This window comes from Tamandua tetradactyla, chromosome 16, assembly GCF_023851605.1.
Source record: "Tamandua tetradactyla isolate mTamTet1 chromosome 16, mTamTet1.pri, whole genome shotgun sequence".
NCBI classification, from domain to species: domain Eukaryota; kingdom Metazoa; phylum Chordata; class Mammalia; order Pilosa; family Myrmecophagidae; genus Tamandua; species Tamandua tetradactyla.
The window spans coordinates 58,385,366-58,393,953 of record NC_135342.1 but is presented as its reverse complement, the minus strand read 5'-3'; the positions used below and the strand labels follow the sequence as shown (position 1 = coordinate 58,393,953).

At 37.5% G+C, this 8,588-nt stretch overlaps 2 long non-coding RNA genes across 2 annotated transcripts in view; one reads left to right on the top strand and one right to left on the bottom strand.

Moving 5' to 3' along the window:
• Nucleotides 1-2,183: 2,183 nt before the first annotated feature.
• The window catches only part of LOC143660337 (uncharacterized), a 44,820-nt gene continuing 38,415 nt past the window's right edge, over nt 2,184-8,588 (bottom strand). The window contains exons 2-3 of the long non-coding RNA XR_013163964.1: nt 4,094-4,136; nt 2,184-2,248 (exon numbers count right to left, since the gene is read on the bottom strand). This is a non-coding gene — a long non-coding RNA (uncharacterized LOC143660337). The remainder of the gene's footprint in view (nt 2,249-4,093; nt 4,137-8,588) is intronic.
• LOC143660336 (uncharacterized) overlaps nt 4,653-8,588 on the top strand; it is a 40,684-nt gene continuing 36,748 nt past the window's right edge. Inside the window, exon 1 of the long non-coding RNA XR_013163963.1 lies at nt 4,653-4,900. This is a non-coding gene — a long non-coding RNA (uncharacterized LOC143660336). The remainder of the gene's footprint in view (nt 4,901-8,588) is intronic.

The following is an 8,588-nucleotide window of genomic DNA, read 5'->3' as shown; positions in this document are numbered from 1 at the left end:
AACCAGAAACCATATAAGTGCTTTACGTATTGTTTCATCATTTATTTCCCACAAAAATGGCTGTTATAATACAATCAGGGACCTTCTCAAGAGTAGTAATTATACGTGAGAGAGAGGAGAGTATAGCCTGGAGAGACATTTAGGAGACAGATTGGTGGCCTGAGAAGGTTGATTGGAAATGGAATAGGAGAAGAAGGAAGAAATCAAAATTCCAGATTTCCAGGCATGGATGAGTTGGTGATGGATTTGCAGATGGGAAATGCATGAAGAGGAGCTGATCGTTAGTTGGGATGTGGACAAGTTTAATAAACTAGCACGTCGATATGTTGAGTTAAAGATAACTTTGGGACATTCACGAGGTCATGCTGACATTTTAAAATATGTACCTGGGCATGGTAGAGAGAAGGAGGGCATATTTTGGTAGCATTTGCATGAAAGTTCATTAGAAACTCTAGATAGCAAGACTATAATGCTCCTGATAGTTTGCTTTCTGCTGTAACTTGGCAGGTGAAGATAAGAATTACTCAATATACATTTGTGAATGAATGAATAAATAAGTGAATCTGAATGAATGGACGTAATATTGCCAGAGGAAAAGAGTTATATGGGAGTGATAGAGACACAATATTTATTCTTATTGTGGTAGCATATATAGTTGAAATTTCCATTTTAACCATTTTTAAATATAAACTTTGGCAAACTAATCATACTCACAATACTGTGCTACCACTACTACTAACCATTACTAAGACTTTTTCATAACCCCAAACAGAAACTCTGTAACCTATTAAGCAATCACTCCTCATTCTGTCTTCCCTTTTGTCCCTGGTAACCTCTAATCTTCTTTCTGTCTCTATTAATTAGTTATTTTAGATATTTTATATGAGTGGAAATCATACGATATTTGTACTTTCACATCTGACTTATTTCTCTTATAATGCGTTTGAGGTTCATGCATATTGTAGCATTTTATTGTATGTATATGCCACCATTGTTTGTTCATCTGTCCATGGACATTTTGGTTGTTTCCTCTTTTTGGTTATTGTGAATAACACTGCTATGAATGTTTTTGTGTAAATGTCTGTTTGAAATCCTGCTTTCAATTATTTGGTATACAATTAGAAGTGGAATTGTCAGGTCATGTGGTAATTCTATGTTTACCTTTTGAAGAGCCCACTTGAATATTTTTGAATGAAGGTATGTTTCAATACTCTATCATTGCTTATATGCTTGCAATTTTATATACTTATTCATTCAGGAAGTTGGATTCTTTTAACAATTTTAACTATCTATGCTAATATCTTTTATTTACTAGTCAGAAATTTCCACACTGCTGTTCAACAAACCAACCTAAACCTTAGTGTCTTGTTTTTGCCCCTGTGTCTTCAGGATGGTTGTTGTTAAGTTGACCATGACCAGGCTTCATTGGGCTTGGTTTCAAGTTCATAGTGGATCTAGTTTTGCTCAGGTATCTCTCATCCTCCTTGGACCCACAAATAACCTTTCACAGCAGAAGCACAGGAGGCAAAGTCCTTCCTGCCAAGCACATTTTAAAATCTGCTTGCATCGTGTCCCACATTGCCTAATGAAAGTCATATACTTATGTTCACAATTAAGTGGTAAGGTAGCCCATTTCTCAAAGAGAGTCTTGGAGATGGTTATTTCTCTTAACATAATCCTTTCTACCACATTCTCCAAAATAAAATCCTAAAGTTTTGTGCCTTCACAAAGCATTAGATCAGTAAATTTCTGCAAGATGTCTGTCCTAGGATGCACCACTATCATTTCTATGAGACATCACCTTCCATACTCCTGTAAAAATTTCCCCTTCCACCTTTAAATTTCCCATGATTTGCATGAGCTCTCAGGCAACAAAGCACAACCCTTTAAAGCAATCAGTCATCAAATATTTTTCAATTTTTCTATTATATTTCTTTTCAACTTTTCCTTTTATTCTCCATTCCAGGCCTCCTCAGTATACTCAATCCCTCATTAGCTCTCACCAGTTAGCCACCCAAATTCTATCCTAACTTTAGTTGTCTCCTGCTCAAATAAGCCTGCATATCATTTTCGCTTTCCCATTCTACAACTTTCTTTGTGTCAAACACCTTGTATAAACTTTGATTGAATATTTTATTAATCCATCAATTACCTATTGACCACTACTAAGTGTCAGATGCACTGCCATTTATAAGGGTTAAATCATTAACAAGAAGGCAAAGTCTCTTGGCTCGCACACAGCTTCATTCTGTTGGGTCAGAAATAAAAGAAAAGCATGAATATAAATAAACAAAGAAACAAAATATTAGATAATGATAAGTACAATGCAACTAACCAAAGGGGATGATTTGACAGAGAATAAATTGGGGTTTTCTTTAGAAAAGGTACGTGAATGGTTTCTCTGAGTAGATGCTCTGAGTTAACACTTGAATGTCAAGAAGTACTAAGATCAGAAAGTACCAAGATCAGTGGGAAGAACGTTCTATGTAGGTTGAAAAGCAAGTATGGAGGACCTGAAGTGATGAGAATGATCTTGATAATGCTTATGGAGAGCAATAAGGCCAGTGTGGCTGGGGCATGGAGAGTGGAAGCAAGCAATTGATAAATATTTGAGATTTGAATGGGGAGGGAAAGTACGATGTGAGTGTCTGAGGGCAAGGAAATTAGCTTTGGATTTTATTTTAAGAATGATAGAAGTAGATTAAAAGATTTCATAATGGCATTGCTAAACATAAAGAGAAGTGAAATGATTCAAGATATATGGAGATAGAGCTGTAAAGGAAGAGAAATCAAGAAAGGTTCTCAGATCTTTGGTCTGAGAAACTAGGTGAATGTGGATGCCATTTGCTGAGATGGTAAAGAACTCATGATGATCAAATTTTGTCTTATGGTTTATGTTGTTTTGTTGTGTTAAGGTGCTAAAATCAAGAGAGCCTTTTAGACACTTTAAGTTTGAGATGCCTATTCGATTTTGATATGTGAAATTAGCAGTTGAATTCAAAGGTCTGGAATTCTGGTAAGAGATCCGAGCTATAAACTATAGTTTTAGAAATCATACAAAGATTATATTATGATATCACTACAAGGCATAAAGACATTTTGGATCAGGAGTGGTTCAGTCACAGGTATGTGATGAAGCTAGAACTGAAACTTAGACAATTAAGGTCCAAGTACTTCAGTCTGTTGATTGACATTTTAGTTTCTATGGGGCTTAAAGCAAATACCATCACATGGGGTGAATTTAAACAATGGGAATTTATTAGTTTATACAGTTTAGATGCCATCAAAATGCCCAAATCAACCGAAGTAACTGCATCAAAAAAATCTTACTTATGGTGGGTCCACACCAGCAAGAATGGATTAGAATTATGAACATGTTTTTCTGGAGTACACACTGCCCTACTCAAGTTGGTTACTCTGGGCAATCTTCCCTCGTCATGTCCAAAGTGAGCTTTCTCACACCCAGCCTTTTTCTTTAGCTGAAAAGCCATTTATGCTTTTATTAGTGTCTCCTAATTTCACTAATTTTTTTTCAGGGTCTTAAGTATACTAAAAAATCCTGTCTTTATTTCTTTGAGAGCACATCAGTATCTCACTTCTTTTAATTTCTTTACCACATACTTCAACACTCATAGTCTTTAATGTGTCTATTTAATTGTCCTTGAGTTCTCAAGTGTTTTTTTTCCTCCCCAGTCAGATTATACCCTCCTTGAGGGAGGGATATTAATAAGAAATTATAGACTTTGGAATTAGTATGATTTAAGCTCAGATACTAGCCCCAAGGCTTACCAGCATTGGGCCCTGTGCAACTTTAGTTATTAATGTCTTCAATGTCTCAATTTTCTTGTAAAATCATCCACATTGTTCCCACATCATAAGGATGTTATGGGCAGGATAAGGCTCTGCACATTGCAAATTCTCCATATATTGAATTCCATGTTATTTTCTTTCCCTTAGCAAAGCAGTGCCTATCCCAAGAACAAGGGCTGTGATAGGAGCCACCACAAATCAGGAAAAATCTAATTAGTGATGAAATTCTATACCAAAGATATTTTGTTTGTTTTTCCATTTGAAACACCCCACTGTGACTCACTTGATTTCCTGAAATGTCCTTCTTAATCAAAGTGCTGCGTGACCTACAATTTTGCAAATTGAAGTAGATTAAAATTAGTTTAGTGAAAGAATTTCAAGATACCCTCCACTCCTACCTAGAAATAATTGGAGAAACCCTGGGGTATCATAGACCAGGCGCAGGAAACACCAACCTCTGCACTTGTGTTTTTTATGAGAGCTTAATTGACAGCAGCAGTTCATTAGGGGAGCGTGATTGAATGTGGATAGCTTGCTGATAAACTTGCAAGTACTTGAGAAACCATGAAAAATGCCTTCTTTCTTTCCAAAGAGGTTGAGCAGAGAAGGTCAAAGTGTAGGTGTATGCATGCATGTATGTTTAATAAAAATGAATTAGAAATAAGATGCTTTTGACATCTAATTTTAATAGGAAATTAGTCAATATTAAGATAGACATTTACAGACTTATTTGGTACTGTATACTTCTTATCATATGCTACCTAAAAGAAGTAAGAAAATCACACCCCATTACTGGATTTGTGCCTGTAACATGTACAGAATTCAACGGAAATAACGGAAAGAAGGAAGGGAGGCTAGAAGGAAGGAAAGAAGAGAAGGAAGGAGGGAGCAATATCAGCTCCCAGCACCATGATGTGTTGACAGAGCTCCCATAAATTAAGCAGGAGACTTCTGCTTAGCACTGGGATGCTTGGGGTGTGGAGGCAATTAGACCTGAATCGGGCAATTACCCATGATGGATTTCTGAGGAAGAGCTATCTCTCTGCTTACTTGCTCATAAAAAGGTGGAGTGCCACAATCTTTATTAATGGTAAGTATCCTGGGTATTTACTAGAATTTGTGCTTATACAGTCATCTTTACCTGTACTTGCTTTTTGAATTGTATTATCTTGTTTCACACCACACCAAGTCGAAGTAGGCACTCAAATTGAGTCTCTCCAAATCCTTTGAGCTTTTCAAGGTAATTCTATGGTTGTGCCCATACTCATTACCAAATGATCTATCTGCCTATTAATTCATCACCCCACTGGAATCACAGCACAAAGGGCTCTCATTAAGAAGTCCTCTGACAGTCCCTTCCTCTCCTTTACTTCTGCTCACCTCATCCTGAAAAGGGTGTGTGCCCCTTCAGCTCTGCCTCCTTTGGACAGTCACCTAAACTCCTTGAAACCAGCCATGTGGAAAATATGGATTCCAAAGAAGCTTCCTCCATTCCAGTCCCCAGGAGCTCTTTCAGTACTAATTACCACAAATGTCTCAGGCAGGCATCATGTCCTAAATATAGGGATGGTAGGTCAAGGGCCAAAGCCGTAGGAGCTTCCCATTTTGCATTTTCTGAAATGGTTTTGATCATAATGTTTTCTCTTCCATCTTCCCTACTAGTATCCTCATGAAAGTAAGAACATGAGGACAAACTGTGGTCTGAAAAATGTTGTCACTGTAGCATGTGCACATTATACAATAGCTTATATAAGATTACTAATAACTAATATTTATGGATTATTTAACCTTGGGAAGGCACTTTCCCTGATTGCTCTAATTTGATGCTGATGGTGATCCATAGGCACTACTGAATTTGAGGCCAAAGACATAAGGCATGATTGGCTTTTGAAAGATCCCTTCCATTCAAGAGAAGTTCCTCTTTGCTGAGAACCTTCCCTCAAGTTAGAAACTGGGATTTTGTGCCTGTTTTTACCCTGGTCATTTTGTCCTAGATCAACTCTCCTCGTGCTCCAAAGTATAAATCATATTGACTATGTTGACTCTTGTAATAAGCTCTGAATTGGTTCCCATCTGAGATGTGTCCTTCGATAATGATTGGTTCTTTCCTCAGATTTCGTTGGCTTTGGTATGCTTTCCTTTTAGTAAGCAACATGTAATTAAATTTGGAGGCATTTTTTAACTTCCATTCCCCAGTGCCTCAAACTTTCTCTTCCAAATCAATCTAGTCACAGAAAATGTTGCAACTAAACTAGACCAAGGTAAAAACAAAAGCATATGGAGAGAGGGTTGAGGCTCCATGGTGCTGAGTAGTATTCTGCAGGATGAGAGAGCTGAGAGTGGATGGGAGTAATGGTGAGGAAAGAAGAGATAGAATCAAAATGAGACTATTGAGAACCTATCTCACAAAGAGAACTTTAAAGTCTCCCCAGAAGCCCCTTCCCTGTGCCTTGCCCAATCACAAACCCTATCTTTTACCATGAGGTAGAATTCAGGAAGCTATTCTAACTTCAAAGAGCCACCATCACCCCCTCTCACTTTTGTGTTTAATTTTTTAAAATAGGGATTCTTGCTCTTTGAGTTTTCCAGCTTTGTTCTCCTCCCTCACTTATCTGGCCCTTCTCTTTCTTTTTTCTCTTCTAATTTTCTAGCAGTTCCTCTTCATTGCAGGGCTCTTTCCTGGAATGGAGCCTGTCTTGTCACTTTGGAAATCTCACAGGCCCTAGACTGCTCCCACTCCTGTATGTTCCTAGTCGTGCCCCTTCACTCACCCCTACTAGAGAAGTCAGAGTTCCTCCCAGTTTTAGCTGCTATTCCATTTTTGCGAATAGGAGGACAAAATATTGGCTGTTTTTATCAATACTGCTTTGTTGGTTCCTTCTTTCTCCTTTGACACCAGAGACCAAACAGTTCTTGTGGCTAGTGAAGGTTTTCCTTGCTCCTTGCATTTTAGTGTTTGTGGAAATACTTTGTCATACAGGATGGTTTTAAATACCATCTATGCATTTGTGTTCTCCTATCTAGTCGCTCTGTTTGTTTTTATGTGATATTTGGGGAGATTGAAATTCTTTTCTTTTCCTTCTACACCAGTTACCACAGGGCATTTAGTTGAGATGGGCTCCTTCTTATCATCATTGCTGGTGTAGACTACTTATTTCTTCTCCTCCCTCACAAACTTCGAAGCACAGAATATCAGACAATTCTACTTACTACCTTTTCATTAGCATTCTAGCCTCATTCATTACACATATTAACCATTAGATATCTAGATGATTTTCACCCCTGCTCCTTCATTATTCTTAGAAAATTCGTTCAACACCTCAGTCTCATGACTCTCTGAGCTCATTCCTATACTGACCTCCTAAGGTTTCTCACTGCAGGAAACCTTCCTAGGGTCTTGACTGATGCATCACTAATAACAACAGAATTTGCAAAATCTTAATTTCAAGAATAGCGCTCTCCACTCACCACTTTTGATCTTTCTATCTCATTTGTTTGTTACTCTTAATTCAAAAATTCTTTGGACTTTGTTGATACTTCTAATCCATTCACTATAGTATTTTTCACCACACATCCGCTTCATGTTTTCATTATCATTCTTAACCAATTTAGAGGACTTGGCTCATAATTAATTCACTCTCTTGAATATGCCACCGACCTTCTTATCTATTCCTCCCACCACTAAGCATGTATGGATACCTCTAATGCTGCTTAAAGTGTACTCACTACCTACTCTGTGACAGTACTAGGATCACTGAATGTTTCTGGGAAAAAAATAGAAAAATAGAATTGTGCTCACTGAACCATGCTATAAGACATGGAATAAGCACTCAGATCAGAACTATCAGAGACTTGTACTGTACCTCTTAATTTACCTGCTCCTTCTTGGAGACGTCAAACTTCCAATACCTCCTTTCTCTCCTCTTGTTCATATGGTGAAGTCATTTTCTTTAAAAATTGCAGTATGTAGATGAAACAACTTTATCTTTCCACAACTAAATTTAGCCAACTGTTTGAATTTGTAGTCATGTTCTCTGTCTTTCCTCCTGTTACCATAGATGAATGTTTTGAGTCCATCCAAGATTAAGTCCAAATTTGATCACCGGATTCCATCCTATTGTGGTGACTCAAGAACTTTTACATGGCCATATCTTTCCTTCCTACTTCTTTAATCTACAAACACAATCTAATATGACCCATGTTAAAGTAAAACAAACTATTTGGATTGTAGTATTCTTTCTAGCATCTGCCTCTATTCTTTTTCCTTGCATAGGATGAAAAAAATTTGTAAATAGACCACATTAGTTATTATCTCTATTTTCTCACTTCAATCACTTTATTAATCTACTTCAACGAGGTTTGAGTCCATATAACTCCCCAAATAGAATTTTCTAGAGTTAACAATGATCTCCATCTTGTGAAATCAAACGGCCAATTCTTAAACTCATATTTCCTGCACTTCCACCTGTATTGAGCAGAGAACATCCTTTCCATTTGAAGCTCTGAACTGGGGGGGTTGGAGGCTCCAGAACAGAACATCCTCCTTCTCATTACCCTATTCACTGATCATTTCATTTCAATTTTTTTTCCAGTTTCTTCCTCTTTCATATCTTGAAATGTTTGTGGGTTCTAAGGCTTTGATTTAGGTCCTATTGTTTCCTCCATCTTTACTATCTCAGGGTCAGGGATGCTACCACTATGCCTGCCCTAGAATCTTGCCTTTGACCCAGACTATGATCATTCCCCTTATCATCCTGGATAACTCTAATTTCTCCACA